Below are 21,311 nucleotides of genomic sequence, written 5' to 3'. Positions count from 1 at the left end.
CAAGGAGTGGTGTGCCACAAACGCCCACACTAGCCAAGTGGGGTGCTTCCTACAGCAGCATAGTGCCCTCTCTAGTAGCCCCTTGAGTGAAGAACTCCAATGCTTATTGGGGCCTGGGATATATACTAGTGAAAAGCAGGAAGAACTTGCTTTTGAGCCATTAGTAGCAAAGGGTCCCTATCGGGAGGGAAGAACACCTATACCCGAAGATGCATGGTACACAAAGGGCTCCAACCATGGGCAGCCCCCAAAATGGATGAATGGAGTGTGGGGAAGTTGGGGTTCCTATGGCCAGTATCCTCACTGAATTTAAACCACCTGATGATGTAACTGGCCTGCTGCTAGCTACTGCTTCCACACCTTCAGGCAATAAGCTATTATTGCACTATATAGAGAGCTTGGCCCAGTGCTCTGGGCAGAGGCAGAGATGCTAGTGCTCAACCTACTGCTCAGAGAACAAGGCGGGTAATAAACCCTTTCACCCCAAAGAACATTTTGCTGTCAATTTCTTTGGTCACATTGAATCCATAGTGAACTTGCCTGGGATTGAAATCCATTGGTAAGACACATGGCCAGGATTTAAACCACTGGAATAAATTTTTTTATATATACAGATATAGATATATATATGTAAATTCCCCAACCTATTTTCTGTAGTTATTCTGGTTTTGCTTATGTACTAAAGAATTTATGGTGCATATTCTGATTGGACACTTTTTCCTTTCCTCTTGCCAAGTTTCAGTAAATTGACTTCTAAAAACTATCTACAACTTAATTAAAGCAACCCTTAATAATGCTATGTTTATAAAGAAATCCTTTAGTGAAAAAAGTAGCCTCCAGCTTTAGAAGCAATCACAATTAAGGCTGTCAATATTCATTAACTGTTTTATGTACAGAAAGACAAAAATAAGTTAAGTAAAATGACTTGAATGGTAGAATACTCTATAAAATGCTGTAAACTGTTTCTGATCTAGAAAATTAAGAATGAATTATTAACCCTAGACTGCTGAGAAGTGGTACACAAGATTGAATGTCCTAGGTTTCTTTGAAGCTACTTCAGTTTATATCTTACATGGAAAAACACTTTTCTGAAGTTATCTATGGAAATAGAATGGAAATATCTTAAGGAGTTAGAGTCTTGTTGCAAATAAGAGTGAATATCTTTGTAGGAAAGGTACTGGATTTGAACTCATCTATTGGTTGTAAGCCTGGTTTTATAACTAATTGAGTGAACTTAGACAAACTACTTAAATCCTATAAAATTGGAATAATGTTCTTTTTCCTATCTACAAAATGTGTGATTCTGAGAATCAAAATCACCTCCTTCCCCAAAGCTGCTCTGTTTTTAAAACCTGCCTATCACTGTTAACAATAACCATTGGTTATTCCCTGCATTTTCCCCTTCCCATGCATACACATAAAAATCTAATTGGTAATCCATTCTTCTTGATTTTTCATCCATAATATTTGTTGACTATGTGCCTTCTTTTTCTGAATCACTGACCTTACCATAAAAGTGGCCTCATTATTTAACACATAGACCAATTCAATAGTGTAACTTGTTTGCCTACATTTAATCACTCCCACTCTCCAATTTAATATGAAGAGTTTCAATATTAATATTTGCAAATTACCATTTGGTTACAGTCCTGCTTCAAAATCTTTAAAACCTACAGATTTTCTCCAGTATAAAGTTGAAACACTTTAGTGTCAATTTCCAATCTTTCATTTTAATACACCTCTTCACAAATTCATTATTTTCAATACATAATCTCAGAATGGATTTGCTGAATTATCAGCGCAACTGAGTGATCACTTTATGTTTCACTTCCATTGCTCATGAAGCATTTCAAAGTTCACATATTTCTTCAAGTTCCATACCCTCAAACCTAGTAGATGATTTTCCCCTTAAAAGAAAATAGAGGTGGATTTACTTAATATTGTTTTTCTCTGTATTTTAAACTACTTTTTTATCCATCATTTTCTCCTGTCTCAAATATGTCCCATTTTTTTTTCACTTGAGCTATCCCCTCTGACCTTTCGGTTCCCTTTCTATCAATAACCATTACTACATTGTACCCTCAATTTACCCTTCTTTATCAGCCTGTGTACATGTTAATCTATCCTATCATAAAACAAACAAATGCAATACATACACATGCACCACAAACACACACGACTTGTAAAAAGGTACGCTCGAAGTCTGTGAAACTGTAAATTTGCATAGCTATTTTAAAGGAGGTATGCAAATTATCTACCAACATTTTAGATATCTATACCTGTTAGCCTTGAAAATTATCACTGGCAACTCTGTCCTACAGAAATTCCCATACAGGTGCCCAGATATTTATATTCAAGCACATGATTTGTCAGATTGCCTGTAAGAGCAAAAAATAATTAGCAACAAACTAGGCTAATTGGCCTAAGTAGGAGAATGTTTAAATGAATTTTATTTCATTCATAGTATGGAATACTAGTTCGCTAATCAAAATAATGCAGTAGACACAAATATATTAACATGCAATGTTCTCTAGTATATGCCAAATGAAAATATCTCACAAGAGTAATAAAGTATAATAATTCTAGTTATATGAAAAAATGTATTAGCAAATGAATGGATAAAGAAGATGTGGTACATATACACAATGGAATATTATTCAGCCATAAGAAGAAAACAAATCCTACCATTTACAACAACATGGATGGAGCTAGAGGGTATTATGCTCAGTGAAATAAGCCAGGTGAAAAAAGATGAGTATCAAATTATTTCAATCATATATGAAGTATAAGAATGAAGAAAAAAACTGAAGAAACAAAACAGCAGCAGACTCACAGAACCCAAGAATGGACTAACAGTTACCAAAGGGAAAGGGACTATGGAGGATGGGTGGGAAGGGAGGGACAAAGGGGAAAATGGGGCATTACGATTAGCAGACATAATGTTGGGGGGTGCATGGGGAGGGCTGTACAACACAGAGAAGTCAAGTAGTGATTCTATAGCATCTTACTATGCTGATGGACAGTGACTGTAATGGAGTATGTGGTGGGAATTTGATGATGGGGGGAGTCTAGTAACCATAATGTTGCTCATGTAATTGTAGATTAATGATACCAAAATAAAAACATTGTATGTGGGCTGGACTGGAAGATGACAAAGGGGACTTTCCATTTTTACTCTTTCTATTGAAATTGTGCAATGAGCTAAACCTTTATATATAACAACTGTGTGTGTATAAATATTGAAAAGATGTATCCTTTCACCAGATTAATTCTTCCCCTATTTTTCTATCATCACATAGACTTTTGAAAAGGTTTACTTTTAACTTTTAAAGCTTATTTTTATTAAAAAGTTAGGTTAGACAAAAAAGAGAAATGTTATCCATAATTCTAGAAACCTAACAATTATTTGGTACTTCACATCCCTTCTATAGCAGCATGGGAGTGAGATAACTACAGTGTACCGCCTGCTTTTGTAAATAATGCTTATTGGAAGCCTTATTCCAATTGGAATACTCACACAATAATTTGCCTATGTATTTCTATAGCTTCTTTTAGGTTACAGTGGAAGAGTTAAGTAGTTGCAACAGAGAGAGTGGTCCACAAAACCCCAAATATGTACTATCTACCCCTTTTCAGGAAAAAAAATTGCTGACATTCTGTAGAATGTATTATCACAGCAATATATTTTATATAGTTGCAATCAGTGTAATGCAATCTTATACACTTTTCTATTTAATATCCTAGCAAATGCATTTCCTTATTTTTATGAAGATGATCTTTAATGGTTTTCTAGCAAGTCATCTGTCAGATAAGACATTATTTAAAAGAACATTTCTTTATTGCATATTTAACTTCCAATTTTTCAGTATTAACAGTAATCCTCAGAAGAATAACTCTAATGAATATTTGGGGCACATTTTGGATAATTCTCTCATGGTGAATTTCAAGAAATAGAATTAGAGGGTTTAAGGATACATTTCATAGCTTTCATAGGAATTAGCACATGGATGTCCAAAAGATTTGTACCAATTAATGGCAGCAGCAATGCATGTTGGTTCTGAATGCATCTGACAATGCAAAAGGTTATGGGGAAGGTTTTATAAATATAAACATAAACATAAATATACTGGCAAGTTTGTACAAGTTGCCTATTTTTCCTTTCTTTTTATACTTTTGGGTGATATCTGATCTCATCTTTTACTTATATTGTTGGGATCTTCAAGTTACTTGGGCCATTGAATCTATGATTTTTACCTAAGAAATTCAATTTATCTGACATCTTTCCTTAAATATTTTTAAATTTCTTAATCTATTATATCTGGCCAGACTTATATATCAAACCAATATTATCTGTCTTCTGTTTTCCTCTATTCTACTGAAACACTGGAGAAATTTTCATTAGTGATCTGCTTTAAAAATTTTTGTCTTTTCTTATTCATTTGTGCCATTTGACCCTGATATCCCTTATGAGCCCAATAAAACTCTCTTTTCCTTATTCCTTCTTTATTACACTTATTTTTTCCTCCTGGTTCTCCGATCCTAAGACTATTTCTCACTTTCCTTTGCTGGGTTTCTCTACTTCTTCCCATGTTTTGAATACTGATGGTGTTAAGGTTCTATCTAATCATTATTCTCTTGTCAGTCACTGAATTTTTCTGGGCATCCTCATCCCTTCTGAAGTCTTTCTATTCTCTTACACTTTCAATATCTTCACTACTCATTTTCCTCCTGAGCTCCAGTCATATTTTTTCAGTTCTTACTGAACAATTCCACCTTGTTGTTTGGCAGGCTATTTCAACAAATTCAGTAATTCTTCAATCTCCTGACAGTACCTCCTCCTCCTTCACCCATACTTTGGTTAATAATACTGTCAATGAGCTATTTTACAAAGCTAAAGATCTTGGAGTTGTCCTTTATACTTATCTCTTTCTCCCACATTCAGTAAGTCACCAACAATTGTCAATTCTAATCCTTAAACATCTTATTTGTTGAACCATCCTCACTGCTTATGATTAGGCCTTTATCACCTCTTTCAATTATTTAACTGGTTTCTCACCTTTAAGGTCTTCCTCTTGTTTTATGCTACCTTGTTCTGGAGATTGTAGCCTCTATAGCACTACACCCAACATATTATAATTATTTGTTCACATGTTTGAATCTCCATTGGGCCATAAGCTCCTAACAGTGTCATATTTGTTTTTTCAATCCAAGTTCTTAGAACATAACAGGTTTCCATATTGATCAATAAATACTTGAATATAGGAATTCGTATATTATGAACAAAAGACACAATATTAATCGGTCAAGGCATTTACTCTTTCCTTTAATTATGGAACAGACAAAAAGGATGTCTACTAAAGATGTTTTCCATGACAGCATGTAGGTTTGGATGAACCTTCTTGCCACCACTGAAAGTCCAACATGCAAACAATCATATGTAAACAATCTACCAAATAGATCTATACCAAAATAGCCTGTTAAACCCCAAAATAGTTCATTACTATGTGTGTTATAATATTTCAGTTACTTTAACAGAGATCTAATAACCGATGCTTAAGAAAAATGGAAGTTTAATTCTCTCAGAATTAGGTGTAGTGGTATAGGGAACTTTGTCCACTGAAGTCAACCAGGAATTATTTCCTTCTATGTTGTTACTACTATGTCAACCCCCAAGATGTTGCCACTGTCTAAATTGCTTTGCCATCACTACATGCAAAAGAAAATGGGGTAGGAGGAGTGGATAGTAAACACCTTACTTTTATAACATGAATATATACTGAAAGTTGCCCACACCACTTCTGTTTATATTTAATCTGCTGGTATTTAGTCATGTGAAGAGATAGGGCAGGGAAGGCTATGGAATGTAGTATATAACTGGGAATCTGTCTTAGGTCAGGTTTCCCTGGAAAGAGATTTCAAAGAATATACTTGCTGAAAGAGTTAATGGATGTGTGCTCTTGGGAACAATATCTATAAGGAAGTATTGGAAACAGGATTGGTAAAAGCAGAATTAGACTGCAATAGACTTGCAAGAGGCCACAGTGTATCCCACAGGAATCTCTGAAGTTATGATGGCCCTTCAGAAATGTCTAGAATTGAGGCAACCCTGGAAAAACAAGTGATTGGACATGAACTTCCTTGGGGGAGAGGACATGACTTTGGCCAAGGAGGAAGCCATCAATAGTCACCACTGCTGACATCTGGAAAAGTGGTTTGATCATGAAGGGAGATCTGCTCAGTGCATTTCCACATCCACTATTGCAGTTTTGTGCTCAGCTAAAATTTGGAAGTTCTCTTACAAAAATGAAAAAGGAGGGATGGATATTGAGAGAATGTATTAGTTTTTTATTGCTGTGGTACAAATTACCACACAGAAGCTTGAAACAATACCGAGATATCCTTCACAGCTCTGTATGTCAGAAGTCCTGTTCAGTTTGGCTGGTTTCTCTGATTTTAGATTCACAAGGCTGGAATCAAGATGTAGGCTTGGCTGGGCTCTTATCTAGGGGATCTGAGAAAGAATCTGCTTCCAAGCTCATTTACATTGTTGGCAAACTCAAGTTACTGCTGTTTTGGGACTGAGGTCCCTGTTTCCTTGTTGACTGTCCTTAGCTCCTCGAGGTCACCCTCTCCCTCTTATATGGCTCACTGCATCCTCAAAGCAGGAAAGGCTAGTTGATGTCTTCTCTTGAAATCTCTCTGGATTCTCCTTTGGCCACCAGCTAGAAAAAAAGCTCTCCATTTTAAGCATATGTGATCAGATCAAGCCTACCTGGATAATCTCCCTATCTTGAGGTCAGCTTTGTCATGTAACATAATATACATAATAATGGGGGTGACAGGGTAATAGTCTATCATATTCACAGGTTCAAAGCACTAGGGGGTGGAATCTTGAAGGGATAATTTTTAACATTTTGTTTATCACAGAGAACATTAACATCTATTATTATTTTCTAACAAGGGAAACTATTAAAAAAGAAAAACCTTTATCACACAAATTAAAATGTTAAATAGAAAACAGTAAAACTAAAACCAGACAACTTCTAATTAATACTGCTTTATTGGACAAATATTCAAAATTAATTAGAATTAATTCATCATTTTCCTAACATCTTAATATGTTCTTATGATGGTTCATCATGTTCTTCTTGAATCTAGGTATCATTGGTCTTGGCCAAACAAAAAATGATAAAAACAGTGCAAAAATACCTGTGAAATGTTTAAGATAGCTTCAGTCATCAAAATTATCTCTTACCTAATGTTAAAGGGCTATGATTTTACTGCACTTGGAGAAATTAATGAGCATTACCATCTGTGTCTTTGTTCATCTAATTACTGAATGGTATAGTCTAAAACAATACAGTAGGAAACTATAAAACAGCAGGCTCCTCAGCTCCTTGCTCATCCAACTTTGACTCATTTTTCTCTAAAATACTATCTGTGTGAGTGTTTTACAATTCCAATGATTGTTACAGTTGTTTTGATTAAAGGATATTTGAAAGATTACTGTGATTCCATCTAAGTATTTTAACATGTGTTTAAAGCTAGTTCTCAGGTAAGCACCTTTTTGGTCACAAAATTGAAGCATCTAGAAAAGAAAGGCCACTGGAAGAATATCCATCTCTGATGGAATCTAAGTTCTCTTAGAATCATTAGTTTTCATAATTTTTAGAAGTTTATATGGTGGTGGAAAGGTGAATGCCAATCCATATATTGAACAGAAAGTACAGCATAGAGAAAATACTCAATAGTAACAACTTTCTATATTGATGGATAGTAACTATTTTAGTTGGGGTGAGGATTTAATAATGTTTATATATGTTGAATCACTATGTTGTACATGAGAAACAAATCTAATATTGTATATAACTGTACTTCAACAAAAATATTTATTTTTATTTTATATTTTCTGTATGCTGATCAATTATAGAATTATGCTAAATATTGGAGATAAAATGTTTAACAACTGTGGGTAAAATTGCAATATTTCCAGAATCTCTCACCTGGCATTAGTGCATCTCGATATCAGTAACTGTTTCCAAGGGCTGGAGAGAAGTATTCCATCTCCATACCAATAGGTGATTACAAAGTGGGCAGAGAACAAGTGTGCACCTGGACCAGAGAGGTATTTTTTGGAGTCCTTTTGCAGCTGGGTCATGAAAGACACAGGCAAGCAGAATAGACAACTTCTTATAGGCAATAAATGTGTTTCTCCCACTTTGTTTCTCTCTTTGACTGATTTTGGCTTCAAAGGTTATTTGCCCCAGGGGGGAACATATTTTTCTCCTGGAGTTACAGTTGGCATAGTTGGCAGGAACTCTGAACCCAATATCTGTCTTCATGGGTGCGAGGCTTGGGCACGCTGCCACTACAGATGGTGGGGAGATACCTGTAAATCACCCTATGGATGATGGGAAGGCCCTGGTGGCTGCTGAGGTGGGATGTGATGACTCACCCATCCCTCCGTTAGTGGTGGGTTGTGTGGCTTCACCTGGTAACCCCCCATCTGTGGGTCTTCTACTTGGGTAGCCTGCAGTGGGCAATTGTTCTAGGGTAAAGTATGTTTTAGATGTGTAGGCCCTTCCCCAGTGGGGAAGGGTAGAGACACCAGAAGCTGTGGAATTAGCCCTCTGTGAGATACAAGACTACTTGGACGCCCTGAGTGGCTGTGTGGTAGCCGAGATTGTGGGATGTTTGTTATTTGAGATATTAGAAAGGGTTGTCAAGGAGAGAGATACACTTTAGCATCACTTTGAGAAGCTGGTGATTACCTATGGGATGCCCTTAAGAAAGAGAGACAGTTATTGAGAAGACTGGCCACACTCCTAGAAGATACATTAGCAGAGAGGGACAAGACAGCAGGAGAATCTGCATTGCAGGTGGCCATGGGGGAGGAGAGGAAAGAGCGGTGCCTTCAGCCCCCCGAGATGGTGGTAGAGGAAATGTCAGGGGAGGATGAGAGGGTGGAGCAGAGGAATGAACTGTTGCCAAGGCCACTGCCCGAGGCACTTGATCCTCTCATATTAAAGGCCCACCCAGTTGTAATTAAGAAACTAAAAACACAACAATCACAGGCTCATCAGTGGGAGGAGCAGCCCCCTCCCTAGGTTGTGGAGCACTCCATGCTCTGCCCCTATATCCAGGATGACTTGGTGGACATGAACATCTGGTTTCGGCAGAAGCCGTCAGAACCTCTGCCTACATGGCTTTTGCACCTTTGAGATTTCCACCTTTGGGCTAGAAAATATTGTTATGTCAGGTTCTGAAATGGGAAGACTGGCTTTCCTGATGACTCACCCTTCCCTCCAGCTGCAGTTGCAAACTGCCCATCACACATCAGGGAATCAGGTGCTTCTGGATTGGCTGAAGCAGCCATCAGGGAAGTTTGGCCTAATCAGGTGATTTACCGTACTTACCCACTAGCTGGAAACATGCAGAACTCCAACAGATGTCATGGGAGTTGGGCATAAAAAGTATCATCTATAAAATGTACCCCCAGGGCCCTGATGAGGAGATATTCACCATAGAAAGGAGTTCCATACAGCTCTCCCATCTCTCTTTGGGTCCCTATTGACTATTCTTGCTCCCCACATAGGGGAATCCATAAGTGAGGCTACTCATACATATGCCTACATTGGCCAAATGGGGCACATATTTACAGCAGCATCATTTCCACTAGACCCTTAAGTGGAGAACTCCAACACTTATTGGGGCCAGTGACATATACCAGTGGAAAGCATGAAGGACTTGCTTTTGAGCCATTGATAGCCAAGAGTCCATATCAGGAAGGAAAAGCTCCTATACCTGAAGATGCTTAGTATACAGATGGCTCCAGTCATGGGCAGGCCCTGAAGTGGAGGGCTATGCCTTTCAATCATAATACTGAGACAATATGGATGGAGGACAGAGAGGAGAAAAGTAGTCAATGGGTACTGAGTTGCAGGCAGTATGACTCATTATCACCCAAAAGCCTTCCCCTATAGTTGTCTTCACTGACAGCTGGACCATCTATCACAGCTTGACCCTGTGGCTACCGACATGGTACCATGCGAACTGTGGAATGGGCAAGTTATGGACTAAATCTGCGTAGGACTTCGAACTTAGCTGAATCCTCTGGATTGAGGATTATAATGATTTTACAGCTGTAGTTATTGTATGTTATTAGTCTCCTTACAGCGCTCCAGTTTTCTCACACAGGGTCCATTGAAGAAGGTGGGGAGTGAGTATATTGTGAGGAGAGTTTTCTGGATGGGTGGGTTCTGGGTAAAATTGCAATATTTCCAGAATTGCTGTCCTGGCCTTAGTGCATCTCCATATAAATAGGTGTTTCCAAGGGGAGGAGAGAAATAGTCCATTTCCATATCAATAGGTGATTACAAAAGGGGCAAGTACACACCTGGACTGGGGAGGTATTTTGGGGGCTTCTTTTGCAGCTGGGTAGAGAGAGACAAGAGTGAGCAGAAGTAGATGACTGCTTATAAGCAATAAACAGGTTTCTCTCACTTTGTTTCACCCTCCAACTGACTTTGGCTTCAAAGGTTATTTGCCTCAGAGAGGGAACATAATTTTCCCCCTGGAGCTACAACAAAAAAGAATGGTTTCTGCCCACAAGGAGTTTAAATGACAAGTTCTATTTGCTTTGTCAGTCCTTCATCTTGAATATGTTTTGAAGTCTGTGAAAAGAGCCCAGAATGTTTAAGTTTAAGCAATTTTATCACATTATTTAATCATCTCTCTCCAATCTGGAAGTAAGGCTGGAATACTAACAATTAAGGGCAGAGTTAATTGACTTAACAAACTAGTTTGCTGGAATATTTAAATTCACTAAATCTTCTGAGGTGAATTTTAGAGTTTGAATCAGCTTAGTGATGGCAAAATTTCCTAATCTTAACTCCTCTTTGCTTTGACATAAAAAGAAAATCATGGTCCAAAAAGAACAAAAAATGACTATTCCTTGAAAGAATTTTCCACTCAGAAAGATTTGAAGTTAGTGTTCTCCTTTGCATATTTTCCCAAATAAACAAAAATACTAAAAACTAATGAGCATATTTCTGAGTCAACTTTTACTTCCCTAAATGAATTATGTTTTAAAGGTCATAGATAATACAAAGGGAGTCAATAATGATAATACATATAATAATAACATTTAGAAAAATAACCCCTAACAAAAAGGCTGAAATTAGTTATTTTATAGACATTAGTTCTGTACTTAATTTTTATCATTATATATCAAAACTTGTCTACCCAACTAGATAGAAATGTATTCAGTAGGAAGAAAGTGTGCTTGAATGTGGTATCACAAGTAAACATAGGATAACATAAATTAGGACTTTAAATTATTTTTCATTATCCTGTCATGATTATAGTTTTGTAGCCAACTGAAGAGACACTACAGAAGACAAAGTCTAGAGGCTAAGAGATAATTAAGGATTCATTTTACATGCCTATAAACATCCTATTGGCTAAATAGGGGCAAATACAATTAAAACAAGAAAAAATTAGTGGAAGAGAATGTTGTAAAGAAGATGAAATCCCAGGTGAATTTAAAAACAGGAGAATCCAGGGCACTCAAAATATCTTGTTACAACAGCCATTTCTAACTAAAAGTACTTCAGGGTTATGTAAAACAGTTTTTCAAGTTTCTGCTGGATTTGAAAGGATCAATGACTATAACTAGAACATTCTCTCTATAATGAGGCAATACTGAAAAGTATTATTTCTACCATCTTCAAAAAACTCTTGTGTCACTCCATCATTTCTCCACAGATGAAAAATGGCCAAACAGAAATGCAATGTCAAATTAAAAAAAGAAAAAGGAAACTGCTCAAGTGCTGTACAGTACCTGCCAGAAATAATTACTAAAGACTCATTCCTATAAACCATCTCTGATTACAGTATTCACTTGGAAATAACCTCCATCAAACTCAGTTCTAAGAGGAAAATATAAACCACTCCTTTATCAGAAAAGCTAGTATGGGCTGGAGTGCTGTCTTTTAAAGGACAAATTAAGCCAAGCTTAGTTGGACATTTCCAATAGCACAACTTTGGAACTTATCAGCATCAGTATTCACTACTTTGGCAATACAAAAATCACAATAAAAAGTAACAACTCAAAAAGTACCATTCTTTGCATTTGATCAAGTTAGGTTGGACAGGTTTTAATAACAATGATCTTAGTCCCAGTGTTCAAAGGGATTCTCATTAATACTCTTTTCAAAGTAACCACATATGAGTGTATTTTAGAGTTTTCCTCTTTTAAGGAAAATAGCACTAAATCTTTCTAATTTGACAGCACATTTCAGAGAGAATATATTTAATATGAATGGGAGATCAAAGACTTGATTTTACTTATGCATTAATTTGTGGAAGGTTAAATCATACATAGTAAATTGGCATCATGAAGTCACACAGTAATTTGGAACTTATGATCACTTGGGTCCACTTGGTTAAAGTTTATCTTTCCTCTCTGTTTAAAAAGGAGAGATCCTTGTTTTCATCAAAATCCAATGTACTTACGAAAAGGGCTTTACATATTTAAGGTAAAGATGACAAACCTATCGAATAGAAGTAGCATTTACAGACCAACATTACTTGAGCTAATGAAAATGAATTTCTAGCATAATAAGTGAATCTAAAAAGGAGACCTTGGTATATAATCAGGACTTGAAGGATGTGTAAGACCAAAACAACATTAGTTTTTGACATAAAAGGGGAAGGGTATTTCAGCATGGTGAAATAGCATCAACTAGGATTTAAATGGAAGAAGTCCCATACGACAATCCTTTTCTGACTATCCTACTTCCTAGCAGTGCTTCAGGAAACCATTACCCAATAATAAGAGTTTATAGTTCTGACAAGAAACTATTTTTCATACTTAGAGTAGGGGCAGAATACATATTGCATATTCTTGGAAGGATAAATTGCCCTGTTGAGCTGGAGGAGAGACTTTATGTAAGAAATGTGTGTGCTGAAATAGGTGAGTTGTGGAAAGCGATGAAAGGCAGGTGAAAGCATTTGCACTGTTATCTTGTAGCAGTTTAGTTCCCAACTTTTTTCTCTGGCAGCATATCTGATGGATGGCATTTAGATGAACAATGCATTCTCATGGGTGTACCCAGAGATATGTTCAAGTATCAGAGAAGAAGCTCTAGTTTCACCCCCGTTTCTTCCAGGTAAGAAAATGTTTCTGAATGAGTGAGAATGTTATTATAGGGATCATTGTGAATCCAGTCAAATATGTTCTTTAAATCATTTGTGAATGATTCTTTCATATTAGTAAAGAATTACTTGTGTGATACATCTCACAATTGACCACATTGTGAAAAGAACCAACATTGTTTTCACGATTTGTGGGGAAAGAAGTCATATGCAGACTACTGTATGTGCATTTATTTATCATAGTGTGGGAGCAGCAAATCAATTAAGCATCAACTCTAGGATTTCAGACTTGAGGTGCTGTGGGACCATGCAGACTAAGATAAAATGGTAAACATGAATAAAATGGGATATTAGGATATGAATTACAAAGGAAACATCAGTACGTTTTATTTCTATTCCTTTTATTGCCATTACAAATAAGGAATGAGAATGTATTGTGTTGAGAGTTTGTGTAGCAATATTTTAAAGTTTAACAATTGGGTTTAAATTCAGATTGATTTTGGCATCAATCTGGTCCGAAGAGATAATATATCTTAGTTATGATAAGCCACACGAAAATGCAATATTTGACATTTTCACCTACAAAAATAGCAATTTCATATAGTTCAGTCTAACATAATCCTTGTTTTGTGACTGAGGCAGACTTGTTTTTGGGGTAAAGTATAGGCTTTGATCAAGTAACTACCAGCAACAATAGGATGGCACTCTTTGTGGAAGATAAGTAAAATGAAGAACATAAAGATCTGAAATGTAAAAATATTAACTCCCTTAGATATACAAAAGGTTTGTAAATTCTCAAGGAAAAAGGATCAAAAAGTCATAACAAAAGGAACATTACATATCAAACTATATTTATAGCTACATGATGCCAGACAACAGATAAAAATTGAAAATCCAGTCATGCTGATGTTTCCAAGTACCATATAGATGAAATGTCCAGATAAATAAATGCCCATTTATTTTCCTTATAGATGTCTGGGTATAGTCAATCTAAGATGGCATTTCAAAGAATAGAAATTATCTCCATATAATCATACTGAATAAAAATGCATCCCCTTTTTAATATTTTCTTATTTAAACAAAAGAATAGAAATAAGGTTAATGTAGGATTCACAAAATAGATTTTTAAAAAGTAAGAGTAAATAGCCTTCTATTATGCTTAAATGCTAAGCAGCAAGAGCTGGTCTATATATAGACTTGTTAAAGGGAACAAAGTGGCAGCTTATAGGCTTTGCCAATTAGTAATAATGGTAATAATTATTAGTTGTTAACAAATAATTATGATTAGTATTCTAATAATTTTGAATACAGTTTCAATATATAAAAATTGAGAGACTTCAAATTTGGATTTCTAGCCTCTCTTGAAAATATCAAAGATCTAGCAACACTGACTTCCTATTTCTAGATGTCAGCAATCAGCCAAATGTGAGGAGTAGATACATCCTTTAGATGAGGCAAGCACTCTAATTTTCCAAACACCCTTCCCAGCTCATTTCACTCCATTATATTCTTGTTTCTTGTAAGCATTTGAGTTTGATTCCTGACTTAGTGTTTGAGGACTAAGTACAGATGATTGGGATAGATTAGGGTAAAGGGATAAATTATAAATCAATGAAAATTATTTTATCCCACGTTCACTCACTGAGCCCTATGGAGATGTATGTGTGCTTCAAAATGAATGATGATAAAAGCAGTGATTAAAAGATAAAATTTGCATTTAAACATTTTACCAGGATTACTTCCATCTGTAGAAAGATTATTTTGGTAGAGGAGAAGGGGAGTCTTTTCTAGAGTGTCTCAAATAAAATTGTATAGATACTCTCTTTAGCTTATATGTATAGTGATCATGCCTTCACAGAAAACCTTGAACCTATATTTAACAAGGAAAAAAGTCACAACTGTTGGAGATTTTGGAAAAAGAAAACAAAAGAAGAGAGAGAAGCAGTGAGAGACAGAGAGAGAGAGAAAGAGGGAGGGAGAGAGAGAGACAGAGAGAGAGGGAGAGAAGTAAGGAGAAAAGGAAGAGATGGAGAGGAAGAGAGCAAGACAGGAACGTGCCTTGTGACTCATTCATCTGCATCAGCATCAGGAATCCTGTGTGGGTGGAACCAAAATGCTTTCTGCTAATAGAGACTTTTGGAAGGAAGGGTAAAATAAAGAGCTTTTGTTTTCATATATTTCTGTTAAATTGTTCTATAGTATTTAAGAATTTTGAGTCTAGTTATAAAATTTGACTGCAATTTAGACCATGAAATATGAAAAGCCTTCACTGTAAAGGTGAGGTTGAAACAACAAAAGGATTTTTCTTATGTTGATTGACCTTTAGATTTTTCTAGACTGAAGGAAATAGGGAGTTTTAGGCTCTAAGACAGGGCTAAAGAGAATGAATTTGAGATGGTGGAAACCATGAGGGTTGGGGGTGGGGGAAGAGAATTGCTTGAGCTTGAGAAACTGACTCAAGATGAGAACTAATGAAGGACACAGACAGCAGGTTAGTAGGAGATCCTCTGAAAGGGCAAAACAGATTCTAGAAATAATGGCAATAGATGTTCAATTTATAGGTTTTTTCCTGTGTTATATTTTCTATTGTTATCCCCATGTTTTCAGTAAAGCTTATTAAACATTACAGCCTAGAGTCAGCAGTGCTTTGGTGAATAGAGGTGGCTGGGCTACAGTTCCTAGAGATAAAGCCAATTTGGAGAAACAGGCCAGGGCAAGCTACTTAAGCGGTTTGGAGATCAGGTATAAAATTGCCATAGATGAATGTCACAGAAACTCAGAGAAGTTATTCAAAATGGGAAGAGAAATCAACCACAAGGAGAATATAAGTGTACTCAGAAAGTAAGAATGCTCAGTAATTCTAATGAAGGAAGTAGACTTTCTGCAGTTCCCCGGAATAGGCTCTTTCATTATAATTAGTTGGAAATTTAAAGATAGGACAGCCTCAAAGGGCTGCAGAATTTGTGGACACCTCGAGTTATTGTTTCAATGTATTTCATGACTATTTTCCATGATCAAAGCCAGATATTGTTATTTATCTTTATATCCTCATACATACATCTGGCAGGTACTGCAGCCCTCAGTAGCTATTTCTTAAATGGATAGATGATGTGCACATCTGGAGATGGGGATATGGCTAACTAGGAGTAGCCCTGATTGAGATTAATTTGAAATTAATTTGCCGAACATGAATTCATTCCCCAATAATACAATCCCAGATTAAGCCTCTGAAAGAAATTCTGGATTGTTGGTTCTGATGTCCAGCCATAACAGAAGAGCTGAGATCCACTTTGCTTAGAGGCTTGCACAGGAGGGAGTCCTAAAAAGCAAGCATGCTCACAGCCACGAGATGAGGGAATTCTGTGCCAGTGCTGGGCCTTTAGTTACCTGACTTTACCTTTCTCCACTATGAATGAAATATATAAAAATAAAGATATGTTTTTCAGTTATGTACAAAGTGATCCCATTATCTCTCTGAAATCTTGCCCTTTTCTTGCTTTATTTTTGTATATTTCCTGAAAGATTGTTTTTGAAAGCATTTTTCATTTGTGGGGAGATATTCACTATTTCTTGCAAGTTTTTCACATTCTGGTAATGTTAAGCCAATCTTGATGGGGCCTGGAGAGAGAAGTTCATGAGAAAGTGAGATATAATTCCAATATGCCTTTTTTCCCTAATCCTGTCAGCTTGGTAAAACTGCATACGAAGCTCCTTGGCTCAGAGCTCAGAAAAGGCTCACCAGGCCACATACTGCCCTATGTAGTCCAGCATTTGTTTTTCTAACTTATCCATTAAAGTGACTTTTCTCAGCCCAGTAGACAAGCTGGTCTAAACACAATATAATCAGGACAACAGGCATCAACTCTAATCATTTCTATGCTCTTTCTCAGTGTGCAAGTATAGTCATTTCATCTTTGTACTTTCTGTGTGGTGCCAAGGGGAATGGGGTAGGGTGAAAATAGCCTGCCACAGATGTAGCCAATAAAGGGGTTGCTCTATTTAAAGAGAAGTTTTTTTAAAAATCACACAGACTAAAAGTCAGTTTGCTTTTATTATCACCATATGCCAGCATTTCTAAACATTGTCAGTGACAAAATACTCCTGCAGGGCTGACTGTTCCCACGGTCCCTCCCACCCCGGATCACCTCCCACCTTGGTCCCTTCCACCATAATACATTCCAGTATTTTTCTTCCTTTCTAATTAAATTATCAAAGTTCTTAAGTCATAGACACAAAGCTCTACTCTGACACTTGTTAACTATATGACCTTGGGCAATTCATTTAACACCTTTGTGGATATATTAATAGCATCTACTTCATAGAGATATTGGGAGTTATTCATCAGTGGTTTTTCTATTGTGCTTGAACAATGCCTGGCACATAATAAGCTCTTAATATGTTATTATTATTATTATTTTTGGGGGGACTTAGTCACTTTTTAAAAAAATAGTTACAATAATACTAAGGCTTTATTAATTTGAAATTTGGTTGCAAGAATATTTGTTACATTTGTACTGCATCTGAATATTATAAAACAACTCAAGCTGAAAGTAGTAGAAACTGATCCTTATTTATTTTACTAGACTCTGTAAAAACTGGAACCAATGCAGAGACTGATTTTGCAGAAAATCTCGAGTCGTGAGTGGGAGAATGTTATTTGAGTATATATTGAATGACTACTGTATGTCAGGTACTGTGAATAACTTGAGAGTATGAAATATCATCTCTATCCTTACAATCTAGTAGCTGAAAGTAAGTCATTGCAAGACCTATAGATACACAAATGACTCCTTTATTTGGTTGCAAAAGATACTGTTAATTGATCACAGCACTATTTGTCAATATTAATGGCTTCACAGTTCTTCTGAATGTAAGACCTCATGTAGCCATCAGCTATCTGTGGAAGTTGGTAGTCAAGAGGAAACCTATTTTCTATCAGGGGAAAAGATGCTACCTAATTGTTAAATGAATAAGCTGTGGAGCTGGAAATCATATTAAAGGGATGAAAGAATGAGTATTTAAAAAATGACCTTCAATTGTACTTAAGAATAAATAAAATATTTAAAATGAATGAAGTTACATATTAAGGTTGATTAAATATTTTAATATAATCTTATGGTCACTTATTTTAAAGAAAATACTTATATTCATCTTTCAAAGTTTGAAATGTTTCATGTAAACAAAACATTCTAATGAGATCAAGCAATATCTTCTAAGATTATTAGGGCCAGTCTTAGTGCAGTGTTCTATAGATGAAATTGATCAGCTGGATTTATATCCATTCATTGAAATGACTGATTTGGATTGAATAATCTAAAAATCAAGTACAATGAGACCCTAAAGTTGGCTTATTTCTTTTTCTTTAGAAAATACGAAGTACAGTCCCTTTAATTTTTATAGAAGATATACAGAACTCCTAAATAAATAAAATATAAGAAAGGATTACTTATACATACACCTATTTATAATTACATATCCTTCCTGGTTTCTTTTCAACATGCAAATTCATATGACTCATGTTCCAAATCTAACAAGAAAGTATTTTTTATCAAAGCTAAACATGACCTACTTAAAAAATAAAGCTTTTTCACCTGAGCCGCAGGTAGCTTGTTTGCAAATTAAATGTATAAGGAGTCAAGAGCTCAAGCTAAAAAAGTTCAAATGTACATTTAATTTTAAAATAACATTATCTGTGCTTTGAAGTTCCAGATATAACATGGCGTATGGATCCACAAATCTCTTTTCCTTTATTTATTTCCCTTGAATTGGTATTTCCTAATATGATATTCTAACAAAGGTAAATACAACTATTAATAATTAACATTTCTTACTTTGAAGAAAATTTGTCTATAATTCTTGTTATACGTAATAATTGTTTGAAATTCAGAGGCAAAGAAAGAGATAGCTTGTGGTGTTAGGCATAATTGGAAATTTTCAAGTATCTGATCCAGGTTCAATGTTAGTCTAGAATAGGGTACCATGTTTTGAAAGTTTCCTGGTGGCTCCCCCAAATTAATTTGTTTAATGGTCTTTATGGAATTTATTTAGTCCAAACCTTACAGATAATGATAATTCAAACATATCTCTTTGGGGGCTTTAAATTTTTAACATATTTAGAGTTTTTTTGATACATACAGACTGCTATACTGCTTTGTTTTGAAAGACAAATGCCCTTTTTGAAGCTTTTTTATAGACTTCATGGATGCTTTCTAAGGTGACTTGAAAGGCTATTTTCAAACCTTAACAATTAAATGCATCGTTTTGGATTTCGTTGATAATAAACAATGACTACATATATTTATCTTTAAAATTTTCTCTACTGAATCCAATATTCTCATTATTTATTATACTGACTTTAAAAGAAATTTCTACGCTTCGGTAAAGCCTCACAAATTAAAGAAGTGTAAAATACAAACATAAATTTTTCACAATAGAAATTGTCTTATTCTTCCCAGCAGATTGGTGGGAATATGTGGATATAGTGTGAGAAGGTGCAAAGGAAGAAACTGAGATTCACTTAGCAGCTGATCACAGAAGTCAGTATGCACTGGAATCAGGGAATTTAATAGATCAGGTGGCTATCTATCTCCCCTTAAGTGCTATTGCCTGCTGCAATTCTCTTCACTTCTTCTGGAGGGAATCAGTAGGGGTCTGATTTCTAGTCTGTCTTGAAACATTGAAAATTCAGCTAGCAGAATTAATGTGTCTAGGTGGGCTACAATTAGTTCTCTGGGAACGCTATGCATCGGAAACACAGGCTCTTGGTCCAGATCCCATATATCCTCTTCTGAGTATGATAACTAGTGGCCATAGGAAAATATATGTCTCACCATTGCTACATCCAGCTGACCAAGGAGATGATGCACAGTTACGTAGGATAATCATTCCCTTTTGTAGCTGAGGCATCGGTTGAAATTTGTACATGGTGTGGTATTTTGCAACTCAATAAAAATCTGTAAGGCATCTATAATCTGTTTTTGTAAAGAACTCTAAATTTCAAGGAATAAAGCCTAGTTTCACTTCTAATGACTTAGTAGAGGACAGACCTATGGTTTGCTTTTGACTCTTAAAAGGCAAGAGGGTGGAAATAAACATGGCCTAGTTAAAGCTAAAGTCAAATAGTCTAATTTGTAGGTCCTCCTGTTTAGAAAACTCAAGAAATACAGTATGTTGGCGTAATAGCTGAACGCACAAGAAATACATTAGTAGATTTTGGTCTGTCAGGTAGTTGGTGCTAATCTAATAATTAGCAAACATGCTTACATCTAGTAAACTAATCATGGCATAGTATGAGTGGTTACATTAGGTGTTAAATAAAAATATTACTAATCATTTATATTTGGTATTTCCAGCACTGGGTACAATGACATATATAAGAAGATGTCATCTTCTTATGATCAGGAGTTTAAACTTAGATTCTCCTTTTCTGCATCAAGTAATTGTTACACTGTACTAGATAATTCTCCTTAGTTACAAACATGCTATGATTTTCCCAACTTGAAAAAACACTCTATTGATCAGACACTCCTATCCGAACAGTCCCATTTCTCTGATCCCCTTTATAACAAAACACCTGCAAAAGGGTTTCATGAACTTATTCTATCTGTCCTTTCTTCTCTTTCTCTCACTTTATTAAAAACGTGGTTTATTTCACATACCATAAAATTTACCCTTTTAATGTTTATAGTTCAGTGTTTTTTAGTATATTCTCAAAGTTGTGCTAATATCAACATTATCTAATTTCGAAGTCTTTCATCACCTGAAAAAGAAACTTCTTATACATTAGTAGTCACTCCCAATCACCCTTCATCACAGTCCCTGCAAACCACTAATATACCTTGTATTTCTATGGATTTGTCTCTTCTGGCCATTTAATATAAATGGAATCATACAATATGGGGCCTTTTGTGAATACTTTCTTTTACACAGCATATTTTCAAGGTTCATCCATGTGTTAGCATGTGTAAGCAGTTTGTTTCTTTTTATTGTCAATATTGCATTGTATAAATATAACACATTCTGTTTATCACTCATCAGTTGATATATATGTGGGTTGCATCTACATTTTTGCTATTATGAATAAGCTGCTATGAACATTCATTTATATGCTTTTATGTCCAGGAGTACAATTGCTGGATCATATAATAACTCTA

The sequence above is a fragment of the Manis javanica genome, chromosome X (assembly GCF_040802235.1).
Source record: "Manis javanica isolate MJ-LG chromosome X, MJ_LKY, whole genome shotgun sequence".
NCBI classification, from domain to species: Eukaryota; Metazoa; Chordata; class Mammalia; order Pholidota; family Manidae; genus Manis; species Manis javanica.
The sequence above is the reverse complement of the archived record's forward strand: the minus strand, read 5'-3'. Positions refer to the sequence as shown.